This window comes from Equus quagga, chromosome 1, assembly GCF_021613505.1.
Source record: "Equus quagga isolate Etosha38 chromosome 1, UCLA_HA_Equagga_1.0, whole genome shotgun sequence".
NCBI classification, from domain to species: Eukaryota; Metazoa; Chordata; class Mammalia; order Perissodactyla; family Equidae; genus Equus; species Equus quagga.
In genome coordinates this window covers 88184858-88211668 of record NC_060267.1, presented here as the reverse complement: position 1 = coordinate 88211668, position 26811 = coordinate 88184858, and the positions used below count along the sequence as shown (strand labels likewise).

The window sequence follows — 26811 nt, the reverse complement described above, 5'->3', positions numbered from 1 at the left end:
ATCCGGGCCAACTCAGCCAGGCTCTTCTGTGCCAGAACCAGCCAGCTTCATGGATGGAACCTGTTCAGACCAGTCCAAACCGGACTGAAGTGACTCAATCGAAGCTGACGGGGTCACAGGGAGATGGAGTGGGCGACACCAGCCTGACTCTCCTTGACTGGATCCACTTGCTCCAGTTCCAGGGTGAGGTGGGCTCCGCTGCTTTCAGGCTGTGCCTGGCACTCAGTGCGTCTCCCCCAGGGTGGACAACATGGAACCCAACCGATGTGGCCTGGCTCAAACCAGAGGCCTTGGCTCTCCCCACTTGCCTGACAACCGTCAGCTCTCGAGTCAGGTGGCCCTGCCACACAAGTGCCACAGTTCTCAGACCCTGTTCTGGGACCAGCGTTTGCTCACTCTCTGCTTCCATCTGAAGGATGCCACAACTCTACCCATCTCTCCAGCATGGTGTGGTGGCGCACTTAGGTGTCCCTCTCAGCGTGCCAGCAGCAGCCGAGCAGGGAATGCTGACACTGTGAGGCTCTGGGCTAGCGTGACATTTTAGCCCACTGAATCTTCACAACAACCCCATGAGGCAGAGACTATTCTGATTCCTGGGAAACTGAGGCACAGAGAGGTGACGTAACTTACTGCTAGTTAAGTGGCAGGACTAGCGAGTTCAAACCCTGGTCAGCCAACGTCAGGGTCTAGGCCTCTTCCAAGAGCCCAGACGAGGACTGGACAAGAAAATGCATGTAAAACACTCCATCCAGGCCAGGCATGGAGCAAGCACTCAATCAAGGTTACTAGTTGCTATTAGTGTTAATCTAATCCTACAAGTTCTATTCTTTTCTCCTAAAATAAACAAACTAAAAATTAACTTAAAATGTTAAAGTAAGAACAGCATTGCGCTTTGTGAAACCACGGGCCTCCACTGCCAGGAAGGAGATTCCCAGCTGTGGGCTCCAGGGCCCCAGGGGAGCCAGGCTGAGTCCAGGGGTCCAAGTGCGGGGATCCTCCTCCATGGGGACTGCCCCCTACTCTGGCCCCAGGCCACCTAGAGACAAAGCACGTTACCCTTCCTGTGGGCAGCCTGCGCTGGGGAGAAGAGAGCTTATTTCTGATCTGACTCCTGCATGTCTCGCCACTGACAAAACAGACTAATTTATGGGCAGCGACTCAGACAAGTGATATTTCACATGCTAAGAAATAACAGGACCAAGCAGAATGGCACATCCCTTCCAGGGCCCCGAGAAACCCCCACCCATCCACCTGCAGTCCCTGAGGCCTGGCCAAACCCCAGCTATTCATCAGGGACCAGATCTCATCAAGGAGGTCAGCCTGACCCAGGCCCCTCCCTGACAAATACTTTCCTACTCCACAGGAAGGCCCCCCAAAGATGAGGACCACGCCTCCAGGCGAGACTGACCGGATCAGAGTAGCCATGTGATTCTCCTGGGAACACAGGACCCTGAGACACCAGTCTCTGCTGGTCAACCAAACTGAGGTGCTGTACCCTCGGGAGCAGAGGGTGGCCAAATCCTGCCCGGTGAAGGGACAATCTGGTCAGAGGCAGGAGGAAGCAGATGCAGAGAGAGAAGGTGAAAAGAAAGCCCGAGTCTAAAAGAAAAGGAGAGCAGTGGGCCTGGCTCCCACCCCTGGGGCCCTGTAATAAAGGCCTCTTTTTCAGAGCCAGGTCAAGAGTAGATTTCCAAAAGACCTTGACCAAGGCTATTTCCTAAACACCAAGTTCACGCCAAGCCACCAGAACCCTGATCCTGAAAACACAGGGGCTCATCTGAGGGGGCAAGATCCACACCACCCATCCATCCGTCCGCCCATCCATTCCCTGGGCTCCTGCCTCATGCAGGCACTGTTCTAGCCGGGAGTTCCCGGCTGGTTCATGCCGCAGGCCCTTCTGATGGTCTGGGAAGCCTCTGGCCCCTTCTCACAGAAATGTGTTTAAATGCATGAAATAAAATCACACAAGATTACCCAGGAAAGTAGTTATATTAAAATACGGTTATCAAATTATTTTTAAAATAATTTGTAATGTAGTAATATATGTATTTCCCCATGTAAGAGTATATCTATTTCTTTATTATTGCATTAAATAAGAAGACCTACTGGTGAGTCTAATAACTACCATAATTTTAAAGTAGTCATGAGCATAGATATTCCGAGCTGCCCACAATTGTCATGTGATATGAAAATATCTGTGATTTTTATTGGTGACAAAGTCCCAGGCACTGTTAACATTACTGTGATTCACTGTCTATATTAGTAACTAAGAGAAATGCTAAATTTCAGTTAGAAGTTAGTAAAGATAAAGACGTCATTTTTTTCCCATCCAAATTCAGAGATGCCTGGTCAAGAAACCTGTTCCAGGCTCTGGGGACACAAAGTGAGCATGCCCTGCTCCCACAGAACTTACATTCCAGTGCAGGAGTCAGAAAATACATGTGAACAAAGATGATAACTTCAGATAATGTCTTAAAAAAATAAAATAGGATGGAAGACATCATTGGCCAGGGTGGTCAAGGAAGGTCTTTCTGAGGATGCAATATTTGAGCTGAAACCTTGGGAAGGGGTCAGCCATAAAAACTAGTGGGGGTATTCTTTGCAGAGGACACAGCAGGTGCAAAGGCCCTGAGACGCACACGAGCTTAGCAGGTTTGAGATGCAGGCAGATGGCCACACTGGAGCTGAGTCAGCCAGAGGCAGCAGACAGACACGCTGAGGCCAGAGCGTGAAGCCCTGCAGACACAGTGCGGACTTGGGATTTTATTTGGAGTGCCCTAGAGGGTGTTGAGCAGGGGAGTGATGTGATCTGATCCCTGTTTTTGAAGATCACCTGGCTACTGTGAGGGATGGATTTGGGAGGGGCTCAGGAGGTGAAACAGACAAGACTTGCTGATGGACTACATGTGAGGGGAGAGGAGTCAAGGATGACTTTGAAGTCTGAGGCCGTGACGAATGGGCAGTTGGTGGCCTAACAGCCACCTGCTGCTCAGCAGTTCATTCATTCATTCACTCAACACCCAGCCACCGAGACCGCCGGTGGACCAGTTCTGGGGATCCAGAGTCGAAGATGACACAGCCCTGCCGCCCAGGAGAAACCAGCGCGGGGAGAAAACCCGGTGAGTGGATACACACAGGACACGTGCTGGACAGATCATTGGTTCACGTTGGGGGTCAAAGAAGACATCACTGAGATGAGCGGTTGAGCGAGGTCTTACAGGATGAGCTGGTGAGACTCAAGGAAAGGGCGACCAGAGAATGGGAAGGGCGCTCTGAGCGGGCGTGGAAGCCACACACGAAAGGACACCTGAGACGCCAGAGTGCCGGGAACACAGGAGAGTCAGTGTCCCCTTCTCATCAACCTCAGCCCTCTGTTCACTCTAACACGGGCAATGGGGACACAGCAGCAAGGAGCCAGGCAGGGATCCCACGGAGTCTAAGGGATGGCTCTGACGCTACAGCCACAGCAACAGCGCCTCGCCTCCTGGGGGTTCCCTCGCTCGTTCAGCAAACCTGGTGAGGCTCTTCCCAAGCCCCGCTCTGTGCAGAGGAGTGAGCCAGCGCGTGGCCTCCAGGAGCTCCCACACAGTCTGACCACCACGGTTGTCACAGCACCTTATTAGACACTGACTTTGTTTCAGGCTCTGGCTGAGGATTTCCACACATTTTTTTAAAAACCATTTTACAGATGAGGAAATGAGGCTCAGAGAGAGAAATCTCAAGAGTCCGCTGCACCCCTATGTTCATCGCAGCATTATTTACAATAGCCAAGACGTGGAACCAGCCTACATGCCCAGAAACTGATGATTGGATAAAGAAGATGTGGTATATATACACAATGGAATACTACTCAGCCATAAAAAAAGACGAAATTGGCCCATTCACAACAACGTGGATGGACCTCGAGGGCATTATGTTAAGCGAAATAAGTCAGTCAGAGAAAGACGAACTCTATATGACTCCACTCATAGGTGGAAATTAGTATATTGAGAAGGAGATCTGATCGGTGGTTACCAGGGAAAAGGGGGGGTGGGGGGAGGGTACGGAGGGGGAAGTGGTGTACCCACAACATGACTAACAAAAATGTACAACTGAAATCTCACAAGCTTGTAATCTATCATAACATTAATAAAAAAAAAAATTAAAAAAAAAAACATTTTACAGATGAGGAAATGAGGCTCAGAGAGAGAAACTGCACTGCAGTTCGGGGATCCATTTTCACACACCTGCACTGACGGTGTCCCCTGCTAGGCACGGTGAAGTCTGGCATCAAGGTAAGAGCACTAGCTTTTTGAGTTTGGCCACATTAATATCTGCACCACACCAAAACCCTATCTTTCTACACTCCTGGCCTCTCTTACACACACACACACACACACGCACACTCATGCTGCTAAGGCCTCCGTGGAAACCGAAACACTGCAGGAGAAAAAGCCATTCTCATGACGTAACTGTGCAAGAACGTGGCAGTTGTATCAGAACCACAGAACAATCCCCCATCTCTTGTTTTTGTATGACAGAATCTGGTCTGGCGTGTGTGGGCTCCTGAAGAGGGGAAGGAAAATCCCACATGCGACGGCTGGTTTCCTTCCAAACTTTCAGAATTCCCCTTCAGTGCTTCAGGTTCAGGAAACCAAGAGAATAACATGAGACAGTCTGGGGCAGACCGCTGTTGAGAAGGCAGAATAACCACTTTTTCCTAAGCTTACGGAGGCTGTTTCAAGGAAAATACACACATCCAGGAATGTTCAGTCACAAGCGTGATCTCTGCCAAATGTTTCAGACACGGAGAAAACGGACCCCCGGCCCCGCTTCGGAGTTGGCTTCCTCAGGGTGGGGCGTGCTGCTCCCCGTAGACCTGGTCGAAGCTTGCCCCACCTGTCGGTGTCTTGAACAGAAGCTGGAGAGAGACAGACAGGAAGGAAACAAAAATGCCATCTGCCCACAACATCAATTGTTCGTTTCACCTCGGGACCAATATGTGTACGTACACACACTGTCCCGGAGCACAGCCACAGCATGTCGAATTTTGTATTGCCAAAAGGTTTCCCCTGGGGTCAGCATCACTCTGGGGCTGGCCCACCTGCCAGGAGCTCAAGAAAGGCGCCCCTTGTGCAGGCTGGCAGTACTGTTATCTCTGCTTCCTCCTGACCCTCCCCAATGGGCCAAACTCTCTCCCCGGTGAGCAGCCGTATCTGGCAGCCTTCAAAGGGAGGCCCTGGCCACGTCAGCACGTGTCAGGCTTGAAACGCACCACTCGCTGCAGTGTTCCCCCGCGCCCTCCCCGCTCCTCTCAAACCACCCCACCAGATGTTCAACATCCAACATCTCACCTCCTCACTGGGGGAGAGACGATAGGCTGGGGAGAGCTAGACAGTGGAGGAGGCACCCGTGTCCAAGTGCCACTGTGGCTGTGCCTCGGCGGAGGAGAGAGAGCAGCACTGCGAGGGAAAGAGGGCCAGGTTCAGAGACGGAGGGTCTGCCGATTTCATGAAACACAGATAAAACTTGTGAAACGGAGCAAACCTGGAGAGAAGGGCCAGGAAGGGCATCTTCCCGGGGAGGGAAAGCACCGACATTTATGGAGCTGACGTAGGGCCAGCACAAACAGGCAGCAAGCCACGAAGCCGTGGGCCAGGCGCTGACTGAGCGCTCCCCACCCCACGCGCCGTGTGTGGAAGCCGGGTAGGCAGAAATGAACAAGGCCATCCTCATCCTCAGAAATCTAAAGTCCAGCCCGGGGATGCCTGCCTCTTCAAGTAAGAGGACTTGCTGAATTTGTCAAAGAAAAGTAATACATGTGTATGTTAAAATTATATAAACTGAATAAAAAAGTATAAAATAACGAAGGAAAGTCTCCTCTCTCCACAACCCCCCGTCCCTGTCCCAAGGCTACAGAGTTCACACAGCACAGGGCAGCTTTTATGCACACATCCACGTATATAGAGATATAAGTGCATATACACATCTATGTAAATGTATCTTACACACCTTCCTTTTCAACACTAAAAGAAATTTAGTTCTCTTTTTGATATGTTGATTAAGAAAAAACCTTTGATAACAAAAAGCTATTATAAATTACCAACACTTCTAAACGAATTTGTGGTTTAATAACCACAGCAATATCGAATCCATGTGGAAAATAGTGAGACGTATTTACAGCACCTCCTCTTCTGTCCACTAACAGTGCTCGGACCACACCTGGACCTGGGGCGGCCTTACGATGGCCTGGAGTTCAGCAGCCTCCACCTGCAGAGGTTCACAGCCTGCAACTGCAGGCCTGGTGGAGGCTGAGAATAAGACAGCTACGGAGCAATCTCCGAGGCAGTAAAAGGCACCGGCACCTCTGTGGCTTAGAGAACAGATAAATCAAGATTTGAATTCTCACCTATCACTTACTTCGTGCCCTGGGCAAGTTGCTTGACCTGGCCAAGCCCCACTTTCCTCATCTGTAAAGTGGGGAGAATCGTGGCACCTGCCTCATGGGAGTCATAGGATGATGTGTGTCAGAAGCAGCTGGCACTGTGCCTCAATAAATCACAGCTATCATTTGTGCTAACACCCCTCACCACCGCCCTCACCCTCCCCGGGGCGGCAGTAGGCATGGGCAATGCTCTCTTAGCATAAGACCGCAAGCAATCGTCTTGAAGACAAGGCAGTGGGAGGAATGCGAAAGAAGAATATGCATTTCTCATAAAACCAGGAAAGCGTTCTCAAAAGACAACAAATCCTCTGGGTGGCCAGATAGTTTTATTTTAGACCCACTATGAAAAGGCCAGCCAGCGCTGGTGGTCTAGTGGTTAAGATTTGGTGCTCTCACCACTGCAGCTCAGGTTCGTTTTCCGGTCAAAGAACCACCCCACCTGTCTGTCCGTTGTCATACTTGTGGCGGCTGCATGTTGCTGGGATGCTGAAAGCTATGCCACCAGGATTTCAAATACAAGCAGGGTCACCTATTATGGACAGGTTTCAGTGGGGCTTCCAGACGAAGACAGACTAGGAAGAAGGACCTGGCCACTCCCGAAAAATTGGCCTTGAAAACCCTGTAAATAGCATCAGAGCATTGCCTGATAATAGCACCCGAAGGTGAGAGGATGGTGCAAAAAGACAGGCAGGGTTCTGCTCTGCTGGACACAAGACGCTGGGAGTCAGAATCCACTTCACGGCACTAACAACAACAACAAAAAGGCTGGCTAGAGCTTCCCATCCCTCACGCAAGCACATATAATCCCTCTTGAAACTGAAGGTTCCTCCCTTTGAAAACAGGCGAAGGAGAGAAACCTCACCTGCAGCCGCTAGCTGGTAAATAAGACCTGATTTTTCCACGGAGCGGGGAGGCAGATTTGAGGACAATGGGAGGCCTAGGGATACTCGTGGGAGAGGGCTTGAAGGGAGCTCTGGGAAGGGGGGGTGAAAGGAGAGTGAGGAAATGTGGGTGGTCTACCTGGGGCATGCCAGACACCCAGGACGGCCCTGGGAGCACCCTGGTGTGTGCCTTCCATTCTGGAAGCCTGGGCAGCAACACTTCCCTTTCTGCATATCAGGGATGAAGGCAGCCAAACCAGAGACCCAGTGCCCCATCCCTCTCCCCGACTCTGCACAGCCCTCCATCAGTCACCTACTTCATCTTACTTAAGGTCCAGGGAGCACATGCTTTGGGGAAAGGCGGGCAGTGTTCTCTGAGCGGGGGGCGGGGGAGGAGGCTGTGTCCACCCTGAGCGACCATCGGCAGGGATAACGCCTCACTGTGGAGCATGCCAGGTCTTAGCACCTCCGCCACCTCCGTGCTGACCCAAGTGCCTGTGCTACGGTGACGGCCTCCAAAGCAGCCTCCCAGTCCACCCCTGCCTCTTTATGGTTTATTCTTGACACAGAGTGATCCTTTTAAAACATAAATCAAATCGCAGGACGTATTCTCAAAAGGGTGACTCTTCCTGTACGTAGAGATACGCAGCTGGAGCAAAACAGGCTGCATCCTGGATGTTCCTCCAGAAGGAAGCTAGAGAAATACCCTGAACAATAAGAGAAGACGACCTGTGCTGCAGGCAGTGACCTTCTCATAGAGAGGCAGACAGTGGAAAGGGGAGAAAGAACTCAGCCGATGGTATAAGATACGGCGGAACTATGCAGGAAGGAGCCGAGGACAGCCTTGCGATCTGACAGCGAGCGTGCCCCTGGGCACCGTGTCAGTGGAAGCCCAAGTCCCACGGGGATGAGAAGCTCCTGATTCTCTCAGTACCACTGGGGCAGAAAGGGGAAGCAAGAGATAAGGGCAGGAGATGGAGACTGGGGTTTCTTGGGGACTCAAAGAGACTCCTCAGCATGTTCTCAGGCTCAAAAGAAGGAGTTACTGGAGGGGAAAACAGCAAAAATGCAAGAGAAAGAGGGGACACCTGACCAAGCGAGTCTCTGAGAAGATGGCAAGGGTGGGACTGTGTGAGCTGCTCCCCCGGCCCCCGGAGTGGGGAGGAGGACGGTGGCTGCGTGTCACCCAGCCCTAACCTGCAGGCTCAGAGCCCTGGGGAGCCGGGGCAACACCAGCCTGTCAGGCACCTGAAACAACACCTGGGGGCTCGGTGGGGTCGCAGGACAAGACGCTTTTACTCAAATGACTATCACTCTCATAAAATGAAAAGATCTCTGTGCCGAAACCAGCTTGCGATTAGCTGTTTAGCAACATCTTCATATAAGGCTTTTCAAACGTTACTCTGTCAGTGGTACAGAAGAGCTATCTCTTCATTCCAAGGAAACACTGGACCGAACTCAGCTTCCAAGTAGCTGCTTAGGAGCATCTTCAAGTAAGCCCTTCCCAACACTTCAGTATACGGCTCACAGAATGGCTATCGCATTCAGCCAACGACAGGACACTGTGCTGAACTCATCTTGCAAATAGCCATTTAGGAACATCTTCACGTGAGTTTTTTCCAAACATTTCACTATGAGCCATACAGAATGGCTATCACTGTCATACAATGAATGTATATCAATAATGTGAAGCTTCTGGAAGCACAAAACCAGACCAATTTCATCCAATGAGGATCTGATGTGACCTTGTGGACAGACTAGGGAACTGTCACAGACTGCAGGAAACCAACAAGACGCAACTAAGCGCAGGGAGGGGCCCTGGACTGAATCCTGGAACAGAAAAAGGACGTCAGGGGGACTGGTGACATTTGAAAAGGGCCAACAGTATAGTACCTATGTTAATTTGATAACTGTACTACGGTTATGTAAGCTATTAACATCTAAGCTGGGTGGAGGGTATATGTAAATGCTCTGTACTGTTTTGCAACTCTTCTGTAAGTCTAAAATTATTTCAAAATAAAAAGTTTAAAAATTTTAAAAGGGATTCGACGCCCTCACATCCCACCCCCAAGGCACACACACTCTGCACAACCAGGCCTAAAACCAGGGGTTTGCTGTTTCCTGTGCAAACCATTATTTGAGAGGCGCAGCTCTGGGGTGTTGAGGGTCAGGCATTCTACGCCCATTAGGTGTGGGCCAAACATATACCGTCTACGGTGGACAGAGGATGGGGACAGGAGACAGCTTACTGTAAGGAGCAGGGAGTCCCTCCCTCCCTCCCAGTCCCTGCCAAGGGCAGAGGAATTACTGGTCTGACTGGTAATGGTCCAGGTCATCAACTGGGCCACATGCTCAGCAGCCGCAGCGAGTGCCAAAAGGCCACACACCTGTTCAAGGCCCTCCTTCCTCCCCTGCTGCTGTGAGACCCGTGAGGCGAAGAGGGCCCCTGCCTGGGCTCTGCCCGCTGACTCTCACATGCACCCCTTGGTGTGCCCGCCTGGCCTGCGCGTTCCTGTACACTGCTGCTGGCCGGAGGAAGGTAAGGACCCAAGATACAGATCAAGCTTATGGGGCGTGGGACGCCTCCTTGGGCTGGGAGCCTGTCACTTGCTTCAACCAGCTTTGACCAGAGATCCCTGTGCTGGGGGCCAGGCACTGTGCTGGCTCCTAACGAGGGTCCTCTAGTTCCCCTTTGCTGATGTTCCCTCGGTGATCAGGTACTTCAGGAACCTCGAGGTGAGGACCAGGTCGTCAGCACAGGACACCCACATTCTTGAGCCTTGCTGACAAGTACCACTGATCTGACTCACCACGCACAGCCCGGTGCCTCCCACCAAAACAGGAAGGCAGTTGTCTCCAGAGAGGAAGGCAGGGTGGGCAAGGTCTGACTGGAGGAGGGAAGTGAACACAGCCTGGGCAGCGCAACAAAGCCCATGAGGAGTAAAGGGCATGCTCCAAGAGCCGGGAGCCAGGAGCTGAATGGAACATCCACCTAGTTTTACGTTGTCTTCAAGGCTCGTTCCACTTTCCGTGGAGAACACGGCAGGGGATGAGAGGTGGGGAGGAGGGGCCCCATGTGCATGGAGAAAATGACATTTCACAGCAAACCATATAAACAGATTTGGGTTTCAAGACGATGAACTGGGCCCACACGTTTGCCTTCCCCCCTCCAAATCTTGTTGAAATGAAAAAACAAAAAGAATAAGAAATCTGTTGCAGTGTTGAAACACAGGGAAGGATGACATCAACAAACCAGAAATTAAGAATTCCTAGAAGATTTGAAGCAAATGGAACTGGATTGAGGAGAAAGCCATGAGTGTTAGACATCTGGCCATAAAATCAACCATTTCCTCCATCCAAACAATAACCAGCCAGAAAACGTAATGGCACAAGAGCCTCCTAACAAAAGAAAAACATACCTAGAAATAAACTTTAAAAGAGAGGTCCAAAAATCATCTGAAGCAAAATAAGAAATTCTACTAAAAGACAAACAAGAAGACAAATCAAAAAAGAGACGCTTCACTCCTCTGGATAAGGAAACAATACTGTAAAGACATCAATTCTCCCCAATTGAGCTATAAATAAAACACGAGTTCACTCTAAATCCTGAGAGGGTTCATTCTGGAATTCAACAAATTGATTCAAAACTTCATCTGGAAGAATAATTAAAAATAGCTAAGAAGTTTTCAAAAAAGAATATAATGAGAAGGAACCTGTCCTGCTTGGAAGCCACAGTCGACGCTAAATGCACAGAAAGAGATGAATGGATCAGTAGGACAGAACACAGTCCAGAAAATAGGATCAATTACGTGCGAGAATTAACGCCTATCAAAATGGCATTTCAAGCAGCTGGAATGAACAGTTTATGCAACAGATTTTGATGGAGCAATTTACTATTCACTTGAGGGGGGATTTGTTTAAAACCTTACCCAATACCACATATAAGAACAAAATTCTGATAGATTATAGATTTAATCTAACAAAGAAATCCCCATAAAAATACCAGAGGAAAAACAAATCACTATTATTATTTTTAATCTTGGGATGAAGAAATCCTCTCTAGGGTGATACAAAAGCCAGAAAACAAAGCAAACTATTGGCAGATTTAACTACACTAAAAATTAAAACTTCTGTATAGGAAATGACATTATTAAAAAGATGAAAGACCATCAATAAACTGGGGAAAGCGTGTTTGCAATGTCACATGAGAGGTGATGAAGTAATATCCTTAACAGAGAAAGAACTCCCCCAGGAGTCAGGCTCAGCTCTCAGCAGGCGTGTGGCCTTGGGCAGGGGCTTGTCCTCGAAGCCTCAGCACTCTCACAGCAAACAGAGAAGCTGAGGGCAACAGCTCTCTCCCAGGCGTGAGGGGTGTGGTGTGGGGACCACATGAGATGCTGTTTGTGAAGCACTTAGTCTAGAGTTTGAGACAAGCATGGAAATCATCAGACAGGCAACCAGAGAGTAGGTTCCAGCAAGTTCACAGACTGCAACACCTACAAAAAAGGCAAGAAAACAATGGAAAGCTACATCGATGTGCTTCAGTAAGGCAGTTCCAGCACATCCTCTCAAGGGGATGCTAAGCAGGGGTTTAAAAGGATGAGGCAAATCAGTATTGATGGACAGAGAAAGAAATCCACAAATTCAGGACATACTCTCTCATTCATTCATTCATTCATTCAACAAACATTTACTCAAAGTCTAGTGTGTGTCAGGCACTGTTCTAGGTGCTGGGCATAGACCAGCAAAGAAAAAGCCAGAAATCTCCCACTACATTCTAGTGGGGGAAACAATAAATAAAGCACCCAGCGAAACACATGGTGTGCCAGCTGGTGACAAGTAATAGGGAAAGAAGTCCAGCAGGGAGAGGGGATGGGCAGAGAGGGCAGGGGCAGGGTTACAACTGTAAATGGGGGTCTGAGGGGCCGGCCCGGTGGCGCAGCGGTTAAGGGTGCACATTCCGCTTCGGCGGCCCGGGGTTCGCTGGTTCGGATCCCGGGTGCAGACATGGCACCACTTGTCAAGCCCTGCTGTGGCAGGCGTCCCACGTATAAAGTAGAGGAAGATGGGCATGGATGTTAGCTCAAGGCCAGTCTTCCTCAGCAAAAAGAGGAGAATGGGCAGTAGTTAGCACAGGGCTAATCTTCCTCAAAAAAAAAATGGGTCTGAGAAGTGCTTACTGAGAAAGTGCACTTGGACACGTGTTAATTATGCATACAGGTGAACACACAAGTACAGAAGGATACACACTTGGCTGTTATCATTGCCTCTTAAAGGTGTCGTTATGCGGCACTTTTACTTTCTACTTTTTGTACACTTCAGTGTTGTTCAATTTCTTTTCAAGTAAGTATGGAAAACATTTGTGAGCAACACAGCATTTGGGGAGGAAACAAAGTGAGCTTCCAGAGCACTTGAAGGATGGCTCACCACCAGGTATTACAGGCTGGAGGTTGGAGTCCGATCCTGGGGCTCTAGCGCCACCTGGTGGCTACTTCCTAACAGATCCTTCTCATTTCCTGCCACAAGGGGGAAAAAAAGAGGCAAGAGCACAACTGTAAAAAAACCTACCTGCCCTGTGGACAGGGACTGGAAGGGCAAAGCGCAACGCACACACAGTTTGACTTGCTGGGGTGGCAGGGTCACAGCGGGATTTATTTAGCTTGGATTTTCACTCATGGTTTTATAATGATGTTTTATTCCTGTATGTGTAACTGCAAGAGAGCAGTTCCAGGCTACAGCAGGATAGACTCGCTCGAGGGACAGAAGTGGAGAGAGAGTGGGCTGGGCGCCACAGACCTATAACCCAGGCCATCTGCATGTGTCCCCAAGGAGGTTGGGGGATTCACAAAGCAGGGGAACAGGACCTCCGGGCACACGGTGCTTGGAAGAGCCGGGACTGCCTGGAGGACAAGCTCCCAGGAGTCTGGCTGGTATAAGCAGCCACATCCCCTCCCTCAAATGACTAATCCCCAACTGAGCGTGCACAGACCACTAAAGCAGTGCCTCCTCACCAAAGCCCAGAGACAGACGGACATCCCACGGGTGACGGGAAGTGCCACTGTCCACACCGAGGACTCTGCCTGGATGCTCCTCCCTTTCCCTCCCCGCTCCAGGTCCCCAGCCTGGGTGGAGAGCCCCTGCTGTGTGCCCCTGTCACTCTAACACGGAATTGCTGTTTTCTCCGGGCACCTCCCTGCTAGACCATGAGCTCTCTAAGGCGAGCCCCTCCTACCTCATTCACCCTCAGAGACGGGACTTGGAAGTCCAACTGTCCTGGGTTTGAATCCTAGCTCTGTCACTCACCACCGGTGATGCAGGCAGTGTCTCTAAGTTCCAATCCCCCTCTGTGAAGTGGGGGTACGGGACGGTACCCACCTCACGTGGCTGTGGTACGGAGTCACTAACAGCGCCAGCTGGTACTTACGAGTGCTGTGGGTGCCAGGCACTTGTCTCAGTGTTTCATGTGTATGAAGTTCCCTAACTGAGGCCACCTTTGCGGAGTGAGTGTTGATCACAGCGCCCAGCACAGGGTAAGTGCTCAGACATTGCTATTTTATCCGCAGTTCCCAGCACAGTATTCAGCAGTCTGTTGTGTTCCCAATAAACATGAATGAACTACTCTCCGAGCCTACCATGAAAGGGCAAGGTCAGAGCAAGACTGCGATGCTTCAGCCACCCAGCCACCTTGTTCTGCCACCCAAAAAAGACTCAAGGCCTGCACAAAAGGACTTCAAGGAGAGAAGGCCTCTGGCACATACAAACACCCCTGCGGGGGGCGGAGGGGGAGTGGCGGGGGGATGCAGACACCTGGGGCTAATGTGGTGGCAGGGGCAGCAGGGGAGCAGCAACATTCTGGGCTCAAGTCCAAGTTCAGCTCAGGCAGGACCCAGGTGGAAGCTGCCACCCAGGAGGGGCCTCAGCTAACAGCGGGTGAGACTTCCCTTAAGAGTCCCTCTGGCCCGGACCCCTCCTGGGCTCCCTCCAGACTGACCTTCAATATGCCCAACCAGTAATCACCCATCTAGAGATCACATCCTGTCCTTGCATTCCAACCTACTCCCAAGTGCTCAGGGCCACGGTCCTCAGAGGGGAGGGTCAGTAGACAAGGTCGTTGAGGGAAGCTAGGTGGGAGGGAAGGAGGGGGGCTTAGAGGTACCCAACCCCTTGGGAATCCCAGGCCCTGCCTGCAGGGGAGAGCGCTCTGTGCTGGAAGTGTGCAGTCCCTCTGCCAGCCCCTCCCACATGCAGCCCCTTGGAAGTGGCTTCCAGCCAAGGAAGGAGAGATGTGCAGACTAGAACAGGTGCCAAAATACCACGGAGCCTGCCGGTGGCCACGCCCACCCTGCTGTCTCTCACAGCCAGGTGTACACGGGGGCTGGCTCTTCTCCCTGAGCCACCCTCGCCCCTACTCTTCTCCTGCTCCTTCCTACTCTCTTTTCCAGTCTCATTTTAGACATCACTTCCTCTTGGAACCCTTCGTCTGACCCGCCGTGTTATGTCCTTCTCCTGAACACCCGTCATACTTGTCCTGAGTTATGTGTTTGTCTTCCTCCCTGGACCGTCACAGCTGTGGCCACACACAGCTGCCTCTCCAAGACGTCCTGTAAGAGGGTCACACAAGCAGTGTCAGGAGCCAGCCCACGGCTTCCATGTTCACAAACCCTTTTCTGAACAACCTCCCTCCACATGCTCCCATCTCTGACTCTGAGGTGACAATGGGGCCAGAGTCTCCCTCTTGATCAGGGAGGAGCCGTGCTGTTTTCTGTGTTTAGGTTCCACTGTGGGAAGGCGTCAGATGTTAACACAATGGACAGCGTAAACCTCCATCCTACAAAAAGGAAAACTTGAGTCTCCTTGCTTAAACTGTGACATTTATGAGACTCTCAAAGGAAACAAATGACAGAAAGGAAGGTGCAATAACTGATCTGGGTTGTCTCTTTATATTTAAATATTTTAGGGGCCAGCCCCATGGCCTAGTGGTTAAGTTCGGCACACTCCACTTTAGCAGCCCAGGTTTGGCTCCCGGGTGTGGACCTACACCACTTGTTGGCAGCCATGCTGTGGCCACAATCCACATACAAAACAGGAAAACTGGCACAGATGTTAGCTCAGGGCGAATCTTCTTCAACAAAAAATATACATTTTTTTTAATTTATACTTTATTGGACTTCCTGTTTAAACTACAAAAGCAACATATCCTTGCTGCTATAAGCCAAACCCAACAGAGGTGTACAAACAAAAGGCCATCAACCCATCCTTTCCCAACAGCCTCCCCCTTCCACCCACCTCAGCTATCGCAGTGAGCAGACAGGAGTGTGTCCCTCCTAGCCATCCCGTCAGGCAACACAAAGACAGAACCAAGTGGGGCTCATAGCAGAGACCAGGGTCATACCCTCACATGCCTATGGGGCCCAGGAAGATGATGTCACTGGGAAGCGGCAGGAGTAACAGAATAAGGACAGATGGGGCCTGGGGCTAATGACGCCACTAACACTTCCAATTTTGAACGTCTGTAAAGCACTGAGCTGGCCATACACAGCATCAGAGGGGGAGATTAGACAGAGCTCCCTGGGCAGAGAGCAGAGTTAGTAAGAGTTCAGATTTTGGAGCCCTGGTCCCATCCTGGACCCAGTGTCTATCGGCTGGGTGACCAGACAAAGCTATTTAGTCTCTCTGTGCTTCAAATTCTGCATCCGAAAAAAAGGTGATCCAATAGTACCTCCTTGTCAGTCCATTGTGAGCACAACGAAAAGCCCTTAGCTCTGCGCCTGGTCCACAGTATTATCTGTCACCGTGGGCCACCAGTTTGCAATGCCTGCTGGAGACATTATTCTGGAATTTGTTCTTAAAACCTAATGATACATCATGGCCTTCCCTCAGGTCAATACAGAGAGAGCGGCTCCTTTTCAACAGCTGCCAAATACATCCCTGATGGATGCTCCCATTGTTTCCACCTGTGGGCCACTACAGTGGTGCAGAAAACGGCTTTGTATGGCTTTTTGCACTGGCGCTTGCTTTCTGCAGGAGGGACACCTAGAAGTATGCTGCTAGGTTGCCAGATACAGATATTTTAACATTTATTAGATATTTTCAGATCATGTTCCCCAAAAGTTGGAACAATTCATACTCCCACCAGCAGTGTAAGGGAGCACCCACGTCCCCCACTCACTTGCTAGCACTGGTTTTATCAATCTTGGTAACTTTCTGCCAAATAGAAAGGTGAAAAAGATACCCATTGTTTAAATTTGCATTCCGCTAATGATTATCTTTTGAGACAGAGATTGCAATTCTTTCTTTCTCCTTTTCTTTTTTAGCAAGAGAACTCCTATTTTTAGCTAAGCACATCTTACACTCGCTTGCAGCTCAGTGTGGCTAAGCTCCACTCAAGGAGATGTAAACATCAGTGCTGTGTGAGACTTTTGACAAGTGTCTGAAAGGGAACATTTTCCCCCTTCCTCCTTCTGGATTCTGAATGCAGATGTGATGACTGGAGCTCAAGCAGCCATCTTGAATCAGGAAGCAATCTGCTATGGCTGGAAGAGCAGCAAGATATTAGGAGCTGGGTCCATGATGACCTTAATTTCACTGTACCCACCCTAGAATACCCAGCTCTTTACTTTTTCACAAGATGATATAAACCTTTATATGTTTAAGCCATTGTTATTCATGGATTATCTACTATATGCAACCAAATCTAGTCCTAATTAATACACCTTCTGATCCCCAAAAGTCAAATTGAACCTTTCTCTTTCTGTAACACAAATAAATAACTATGCCTCCATGTTTTATTTGCCCTATGTTTATTTAACTGTCCTAAATAAACTTACTTCCCCACCCTCTCATCCTTTCTCCCAAAGCCTTGGGTTTGCACAGATGGTTCAGAATTTTTATTTTCAGCCTATGATGTTTTCCTTATAGTAGGTCTCCTCTATTTTAAAAGTTTTTAATAACTTAACATACAATAAAAACTTCCATTCACAGTGGCAACACCCATTGAGATTAAACAGTAAGCACTAACGGGACGGCTCCTCCCTGTTTCCCACACTCTGCCCGTCCCCCTCACTATCCCTGCTCTGCTTTAATTGTCCTGCAGCTGAAGAACTTCGCTGGGTATCTTCCGCGGGTACATAATAGATGATGTATGTTCTGTGTCCTCACGTTTGAAACGTCTCTTTTTGCAATGGCCCTGGGTGACGTCTTGGCTGGGCAGAGAGAGGACTGTGGCCCCTCCCCTTAAAGTCAGGAGACACGGACCACTGTCTCGCAGCCTCCAGGGCTGCACAGGGGAAGTCCACGGAGAGCTAATTCTCCTTCCTTTGAAAACAACCTGTTCTTTCTTCCTACAAAATTTTAAGATCTTTCTCTTTCTTCTTGGAGTTTAGGAATTTTACTAGAAAATAGGTCGAAGTGTTGGTCTTAGTGTGAGCTGAATGAATCCATTTAATCTGAAGAATCAGCTCTTCCTTCAACTCTGTGAAATTTTCTTCTCTTGCTTCTCCATCTGTTCCTTTTTCTCCTTCTGGAATTCCTGTTACTTACATGCCAGGTCTCCTTGGATGAGGTTTCCAAATTTTTCACGTTTTAATTCACTACTTCCCTCTTTATCATGGCTCTGGATTGTGAGGCACTTCTTCTATTTGACCTTTCAGACCACAGTTCTCCTGTTTCAGTTCTCCTGCTAGTCATTTTTAAATTCGAAAGCCATGTTTTTTGCTCCAGAAAGCCTCTGGTGCCCTTTAATCTCGTCTCTTTGGGGGTCCCCTCCTTGCGCATACAAGCTCTTGTACGTCGTCTCCATTCACCCCGCCTCAGAGGAGCCACTGCTCCGAGCGTGAAGGCCAAGCCTGCGCAAATGTGCTGTCGTTCGTCTCTGCCTGTGGAAGGGAGGGGGCGCAGGTTCCTGTACCCCTGTTTGTGGCAGACCGTGCTTCCATGGCAGCAGCAAGCCTGAGGCCCTGACGACCTGACAGCCTTTGCTCAGAGGGCCCAAGGGAATCGAGCTGCAAACTGTGATCTTCCTCATGAGATGTGGGAAGGAGGTGCCCTGCACGTTGGTGCCCTGGTGACGACAGGGGAGACACAGTCCTCTCCCACCTGCACGGACTGGGGGCAACGCCACCCAGACCCCTTGGGATCAGCGAGAGCGGGCGGTCCCTCCAGCCGCGTGGGCAGCCAGTGGGCAGCTGCAGCCCCTCTTTCATGGAATCCAGCTCCACTCAGACTCGAAAGCAGACAGCGGAGAAACCATTGCTAGAACTAGAGTGATCTCGAGTCAGATCTCAACCCTGCTGCTTACCTGCTGTGCTCCTTCAGGGAAATTACTTCTGAATCTCAGTTTTCTCAGACGCTCTTACCTTTAAACCAACAGCTATTTCCAGCATCCTCCTTCGCAGAACCATTCCCACTGAAGTGTAAGTTTTAGGGAACTTACTTCTTCTAAGCACTGTATGAATGACTTGTACTGTAGTTAATCATGCAATATCAAGGAAGAATGGGCCCCTGGCAGGAAAGCATCAGAAACTTCACCTCCCGCCTCTTTTGTGATAACAGGTTGACAGAAGGGTAAGGCTACCAGAAGAACTGAAAATATTGTAATATTCCAGCTTTTGACGTTTTTTGTGACTGCTCCTACCTGAACAGAATCTCCTAGGACTCTTCTAGGTAAAGGCTCCGTGCCTCTTTCCCTATTCTTTTATGTTATTTCAAGACCTGAGGGCCATGGCCACAAACCGGATGGATGCCGGGAGGCACAAAGAGATACCATGTTAGTTTCAGGCTAGTAACATTTGTTGAGCACTTACTGTGTATTAGGCACTAAGCGAGGCACAACACGGCATACAATAACGACCAAGACTTATCAGAGCTTAAAAGAGCTTAAAATCTAATCAAAGAGATAAGGCAAGAGGTACTGGGTGCATCAAAAAAGCACAATGCAATGCAGAATGTGGCTACGGCCACAAGAGGAGGCAAAACAAGCATATGAGGGTTTAAAACAAAGAGAGCTACAGTGAGCTGGGGAATGCAGAAAAGCATTCTTAGAAGAAGTGCCAAACAGGGTGGGCAGAATCTCAGGGAGCAAGAACTGGGGGGCGGGGGGCCTCCAGGGAGAGCAGGGCATGGCAGGGGGTTGACCAGTAGACTGTAGTCTCTTGAAGACAACGACCACGTCTTACTCATCTTCACGTTCTTCCACCCATCCTCCCACGGCCAAGCCTAACTCACAAAACGAGCTGCCCTTTCTGACGGGGGGGTCTGAGGCAAGGACAGCTGAACGTGAGGAGCGGAGCTGAACTGGAAAAAGAGACAGGAGATGGGTTTGTGGGGAGGTGCAGGGACCTGACTGAGGTTGAGAGAAAGGAGGTCGCCCAAACAACCCCACCTGTTCGGGAGTCAGATACAGAACATTTGTCTTCTGACCAACGGGAGCAAAAGGATGACAGCACAACAGTGGAGCAACAAGAGGTTTTGCACAAGGAGGAGGCAGAGAGAGAAAGAAAGGAAAAAACCCTTGATGGGAGAACCAAGAGAGAAAATCCTAGAGCTTAATCTGACAAGGAGCCCCCAAAACACTCTCTGCACATGTGGCTCCCTAAGGATGCCTGATGTCCCCAAAGCCATGCCACAGCTCCTCAGCCCAGCAGGGACGAGGTCAGGGCTCCTGACCCCAACACCACCCGGCTCACCTGACCAGCCAGCACCTTTGGGTGCCCATGCAGCACGGCCCTCTGCTCTAGAGGGCACATGCCGCTAAGGCCAGTGAGCCGACTTACCAGGAACACAGGCTGGGCTTCATAATCGCAGGCCAACAGGAAAGACCATCCCAGCACGTCTCTTTCCAAACAGTAGCTGCTGTAAAAGCGGGGGAACAATTCAATTTACATCCACGTTCCATGTGGTAAGAACTCTTTTTCAAGGCTCAGCAAGATCAGACCAACTATGGTGCTACAAGATCTGATTTCAACCTGTTCTTTGAAATGCTATATACTTTTCTCTAAGATCAATACGTGATATCATCATTAGCCAATCAGGTAGCAAAGCTTGTCCTAAAATCACTGAAGTTAACACACTGCTTTGGTCACTACTCTCCTTTCCCATGGTGCTTTGGATACGTGCTGTGGTAAATCAGCATGCAAGGGTTTGCCTGGGGACCGAACCCAAAGGAAAGCACGGACTCCATGGAAGAATGTTCCGGCAGGCCCAAAGCAGTAGCTGAGCCTTAGGCACTGCCCAGCAAGAAAGGAACTCAGGAGTGTCTGTGAGCACATGGCTGTGGAAAAAAGAGCAGGTGGCAAGGGAGGGGCAGCATGGCTGGCCCCGACACAAGGGTAGCCTCTTGGCAGCCCGCTGGCACAGACAAGCACGCTGCACAGGGCGCCTGCAGAGGGCCCGTCGCTGGTTCGTTTTCTGTCCTCCAGAGCACCCTCTCTCTCCACCCCACACCTCACTTCACAGCTGCCACACCCAGGTGGGCGGCCTCACGACCTCCTTCACTGAGGAAAGTTGGCCTCGGCTCCCTCGGGTCCCTCCTTTAACCTAAATGTTTCTGCATCTTCTCCTGGTCCTCGGCTCCCACCTGACAAAGAGGCATCCGCCTGAGACACCGGGCCAGTCACTGGCTGGGCTTGGGAGTCAGTCGCCCCTCTCTTGCAACCCCAGTCTCTTCTACTCTCTCGCTCCTTCCCTCTGCCTGAGAACCCCTTCCGTTCTCCCCAGCCTTCAAGAAAGCTTCGACCTTAACCTCCAGGCTGCTTCCCATCAGTCACCACTGACTTCCTCACTACCACGCTGTCTCACTACCACCCACTTGCTAACGCCCAGCCTGGCCACTGGGGTCACACTGCTCCCGCTTGGATCACCAAGACCCCCTAATCTTTGAGGCTAGTGGCCTAAGGCTCTCCTACGTCTTTGTAGCTTCTAACATGGTTCACCAGTCCCTCTTTCTGGAAACTCCCCTCTCAACCTCTAATAATGACTTTGTCGTTCTTTTCCTCCTCCCATCTCCTTAGCCTCTTTGGCCAACTCTGCTGGTTCCTTTCTTCTGCTGGTCTCCTTCCTTTTGTCCTCTCACCTTTCAGAGCTTCCTCTTAGGCCCTCCCCCTGGGCCCCTGCCCCCCACCTCCCTCTCCAGCTTCACCACTACCCTCCTCTGTCCCGCACTCCATGCTCCGGCAACAAGGAAACCAACCCAAACACAGAAGGCTGGCGGAACTGCTCAAGGCCCGCCCGCTCACCGGCCTGCTGCCCGCAGCCACGCCTCTGCTCAGGCTGTCCCCTCCTTACCACCCTGAGCTGCAGCTCACCAACCTTTCTGATCCTTCACTACCAATAGTTAAAAAAAATTAAGCAAGCACCTCTAACATATGTATATTCACTGTAGGTTAAACGTATATTAAAATATATGTTCTAACATACCAACATGTTATGTACTTTATAATATAAATGTTCAAAGGAAGAGATAAAGATGAAATAATACGTTAAAATTATTTTATTTTATTCATCAATACAAATACTTTCATTCTCATTATTAGTAATATTTTTAGTGAGAGCACTGTGATTGATATGCTTCCTGTTTTCAGTGTTTTAAATAAACTTTTTATGGAAGTACAACACAATACAGAAAAGTGCACAGGTCAAAGAACTCCCACAAATGAACATCCCACGTACCCAGCGCCCCGAGGTGGCAAGAGAACACCGCGAGCCCCGAAACCCACTGTGCCCTCTATCACCCCGCCACCCACAAGTAACCACTCTGCGGATTTCCAACAGCACAGATTAGCTCTGTTTTTAAACTTTAATGAATGGGATCATACAGTATATATTTTTTATGTCTGAATGAACATTACGTTTGTGAAATTCATCCCTATTTTTTCACTGAACTGTTGTTTGTTAACTCTTACTGATCACAGTATCCACTGTGGGAGTTCACCACATGTCTGTCCATTCTGCTGATGGACGCTGGCCTTGTTTCCAGTCTGGGCCGTTACAGATGGTGCTGGTGTGAACATCCCTGAGCATGCCACTCGGTACACCATTGTCTGCCTTTCTGCTGGGCTGACACCGAGGAGCGGAACTGCTGGGTCGTAAGGCGAGTGTGTGTTCAGCTTTGGTAGATGATGGCAAACAGTTTTCCAAAGTGGCCAAACCATTTTACACTCCCACCAGCAGCATATGAGAGTTCTGGCTCCACATCCCTGGCAACATTTGATATGGTCTTTTTTTTTCATTTTAGCCATTCTGGTTGGTAAGATATCGCAAAGTAAGTACTACAATCCCTTTTAAAGATAAGAAGAGTGAGATTAGGTGCCTCTCTCAAGTTCACAAACCTAAGGTGAGTCAGAACAGGAACCCATGTTCCGACTCCAAATAGTACACTGCTCCTACTTGTAGCGAAATATTGTGTCCAACATAAACACCCTAACAAGAGGCTAAAGCACTAGTAAAAAGAACATGCTGGGATCGGCCCCGTGGCCGAATGGTTAAGTTAGCGTGCTCCGCTTCAGCGGCCCAGGGTTTCACCGGTTCGAATCCTGGGCGTGGACATGGCACCACTCATCACGCCATGCTGAGGTGGCGTCCCACATGCCACAACTAGAAGGACCCACAACTAAAAACATTCAACTATGTACTGGCGGGATTGGGGGAGAAAAAGCAGGAAAAAAAAAAAGAAGATTGGCAATAGTTGTTAGCTCAGGTGCCAATCTTTGAAAAAAACAAAAAATGCTGTGGACTATGCTGATCCCAACACACCATCATGACAGGAAAGAGACTAAAATGGGCTATCAACGCAGCTTCGAGACACACACAGAAAAATGTCTGGAAATATATGCCCCAAGTGTTAACAATGAGATGATGGCTGCTGATTGGTTTTTCGTCTATCCTTACTTTCTTATTTTCCTACAACTAACATTTAATAATGAGGGAAAAAAGCTGTTTTTTTAAACTGAGATATAATTTATGTACCATTAAATGTACCCTTTTGAACTGTAGAACTCGGCAGTTTTTAGCATATTCACTAAGTTGTGAAGCAACCATCAGGGCTATCTAATTCCAAAAACTTCTCACCATCCCAACAAGAAACCCTGTACCCGTTAGCACTCACTCCCCATTCCCCCCGCTCCCTGGCAGCCACTAATCTACCTCCTGTCTCTACGGATTTGCTTCTTCTAGACATTTCACACGAATGAAATCATGCAGGTACGTGGCCTTTTGTGTCTGGCTTCCTTTCAAGGTTCATCCATGTTGTAACATGAATTAGCACTTAATTCTTTTTTTGTGGTTGACTAATACTCCATTGCATGGATATACCACATTTTGTTTATCCATTCATCAGTTGATGGACGTTTGCAGTTGACAGTTGTTTCCATTTTTGGCCATTATGAATTACACAGCTACAAATATGCACGTACAAGTTTTTGTGTAAACACGTGTTTTCAATTCTCAAGGGTATATACCTAGGAGTAGAATTGCTAGGTCATATGGTAACTTGATGTTCAATATTTTGAGGAACTGCCAAAGCTGTTTTCCAAAGAAGCTGCACCCTTTACATTGCCAGCAGCAATGTGCCACCTGCAGAATGAAGGTGTCCAGCAAACCTCTCCAAGGCTTTGTGAAAAGACGGTGCCCAGAGGAATCAACATAAAAGTAGCCCCAGGTACACTGTAGACCTGCACAGCATTTTATGAGCTGGAAAACACACGTGCAGACATACTGGAGGGCATGAGAGCTGGCTTTCAAATCTTTCATCCTTCACACTTGTACAGTTCTTTAGAGCGCAGTGTGTTCACACGCACGATGTCTGGTTTGAGCTGGAATTTTATTCTGCTTTTTCTGTTAATTATGATTTAATGTTATATCTTCTTTCAATAATCATTTCATTTGTATTCTATTTTATAATCATAATCACAATTATTGAGAAATGATTTTATACTTGAATGGTTCCACTCTCACTGCCAATCCCTCTGCACTCTGACTTGCCCGTTCACGCGTCTTTCATTGTGATTCACTTCTCAGCTGCCAGAGCACGGCTCCCAGTGATTCTTCCTCAGGAATGGTGCGTGGGTGCAGTGAAAGCTACATACAAGGTAGGTCTTTGCACGCCTGAAATGAATTTCTGTTACCCTCAAATGTTAACTAAACTTGGCTGAGGATAAAATCCTTGGGTCACAATCTTTTTCCCTCAAAACGTGCTCTGCTCCCTTCTGGCCCCCATGCTGTAGACAAGTCTGAGCCCAGTCTAATTTTTTTTTTTTTTTTTATCTAAAAGTTTCTTCTGCCTGGATGCTAATGGCATCCTCTCTTTGTTCTTGAAATTAAAAAAATAAATTCACCTAGATATTCTAAGTGTTAGTTAATTTTTGCTAATGTTGCCAGGTTCAAGATAAGCCCTTGTAATTTAGAGATTCGGGTCCTTCTTCAGTTCAGGAAAATTGAGGATTCCTTCTATTTCACCTGTTCTGGTCTCCAGTCTCATCTATAACCCACATCTGGGGTCTCCTCTGCTGCTCTCCTGTCCCTCCTGAGATCGGCAGTTTGTCCTCCTCCTGACTCCTTGACTTTCTGCAGTTTCATTAACTTTAAATGCCGGCATTATGTGATTTATCTCTTTAGGTTAAGTCTACAAGCCCCTTTTTCATCTCAGTCTGCTGACTCACTATCTCATCTTTCAGAGCATCCAGACCTTCTCCGAGAGGACAAAGAAGATGATGTTTGAAATTTACTTCAGTTCACAGAGTAAAGGTTTGGAAACTTTTCCCAAAGCCTGTTCGTCCTCTGTTCCTTACCTGCCTTGTTTCTCTCCCTTTATGCTGCTGGATCTTTTCAGTGCGTCTTCTCTAGTGTTAGCCTTTCTACGTGTTCATTATTGAATGAGGACAGATGAGTCCTGGCCTGATATGTACCCAAAACAGTGTAGATGGATTCCCTCCGGTCCCCGCTCTATCTACTCTCACAGATTCAGAGCTTCCTGGACAGGGCTGCGGGCTGAGGGCCAGAACCACATCCACTACTCATCATCTGTGACCACTCTCCAGTAAACGCCTTCACTCCTCTTGCCTCAGTTTCCTCTTCCATAAAACTGCAAAGTTGAGCCAATCATTAAATGTCCTTTAGCTCTCCCCACACTTCTATAATACTCTTATACATCATATAGATTTAAAGTTTCATTAGTTTGGAATGAATTACCAAGGGTTCTGCTAAATAAATGTACAAACAAGTAATATTCTATTTCTTAAGAAAGACTCACCACACTTCATTTCAAATTAAGCCACAAATATTAAGCTTAGGAAATAAACTTCATTTGATTATGCACAAGAGAAAAGAGAATTCTAAATAATTTAGCAAGAGCTAGCAGCGTACACGCCCCCGGGAGGTACTAGCTGTGAGATGTGTATCAGAAAGCAGAACCTACCCGCAGCAACTAAGGTGAGCCTCGCTCTCCCTTTCAGCCCCCCCTGCACCCTGTCATTCCCGGGACCCTCAGTCTTGTCTAAACATTGAAAACCAGGCGGAAAGACTGTGATAACTGACCACGTCATCGCTGGCCTGCCTTTCCACAGCCCACAGACATTACGAGGGATGACACTGATCAAGAGCTTCCCGCGTGGCACACACTGTGGCAATGCACCCCACACACAGCATCCCATCTCACCCTGCCAGCCTCCTGCTGGGAGGCTCCATCCTCCACGGCCTCTGGCATGCCAGCATGTCTTGTAGGGTGTGCCCAGAATGCAAGGTCCTGACCACCCTTTACGGGGCTAACCTTGCGGGATGAGACAATGTCTCCCTCGGGCAGGAAGAGCAGGCTTGCTTACTGCCTGTGATAAAGAAGCAGGTTCCCAAGCTCAGCGTTTCTCAGCTGTGACACAAAAGCACAGGATCCATTTGGGCCCATGGTATCACCCCTGTGGGACTTGGGGGAATGGAAACTGACACACGTGCTGATGCTTCCGCTAGTGATAAAGTCCTCTGTCTCTGACTCAGGAGTTATATACAGATATCATATACACACACACACACACACACACACACAAATATATAAAGCAGACGAGGAAGGCTCTCCTTCCTAATCCCCCTGCACTCCGATCTCTCTGCAATCCCTCTTCAGAGTTCAGTAGACACCTTCCCATCTTTAACTCTGTTTTTCATCCTTTAACTCAAACCCATCTGGAATCCATTGCAGTATAAGGTTAAGCCTGTCAATTCTTTTCAGCACTGAAATCCAAATCCCCCAACAACATAGTCAATAATCATTCCTTCCCTTGCTGCTGTGTAACTCCCGATGTCTCATGAGTTAAGTTCCTGTGTAAGTTAGCAACAAAGTCACTTCTGTTTCCTTCATCTATTTTCCTGCTTTTATGCAAGCATCATATAGGATTAATAAATTGTTGCTTTATAAAAAGTTCTAAAGGCTCAATCATTTACAGGCCATGTAAGACTGGGCTAATCTCAACCACTCCGAGCTCCACATCTGTGAAATGGGGCTAGTAATAGTGAGGCTGACCCCCAGCA

The 26811-nt window shown here is 49.0% G+C and overlaps 1 protein-coding gene across 20 annotated transcripts in view; it reads right to left on the bottom strand.

Moving 5' to 3' along the window:
* RALGPS1 (Ral GEF with PH domain and SH3 binding motif 1) overlaps positions 1 to 26811 on the bottom strand; it is a 271251-nt gene that overhangs the window by 230712 nt on the left and 13728 nt on the right. For 2 of the 20 annotated variants that reach the window (XM_046686003.1, XM_046686013.1), the window contains exon 2: positions 20076 to 20154. The exons of the other annotated variants lie outside the window; for them this stretch is intronic. The gene's annotated coding sequence lies outside the window, so the exon portion shown is untranslated. The remainder of the gene's footprint in view (positions 1 to 20075; positions 20155 to 26811) is intronic. 20 annotated transcript variants of the gene reach the window in all.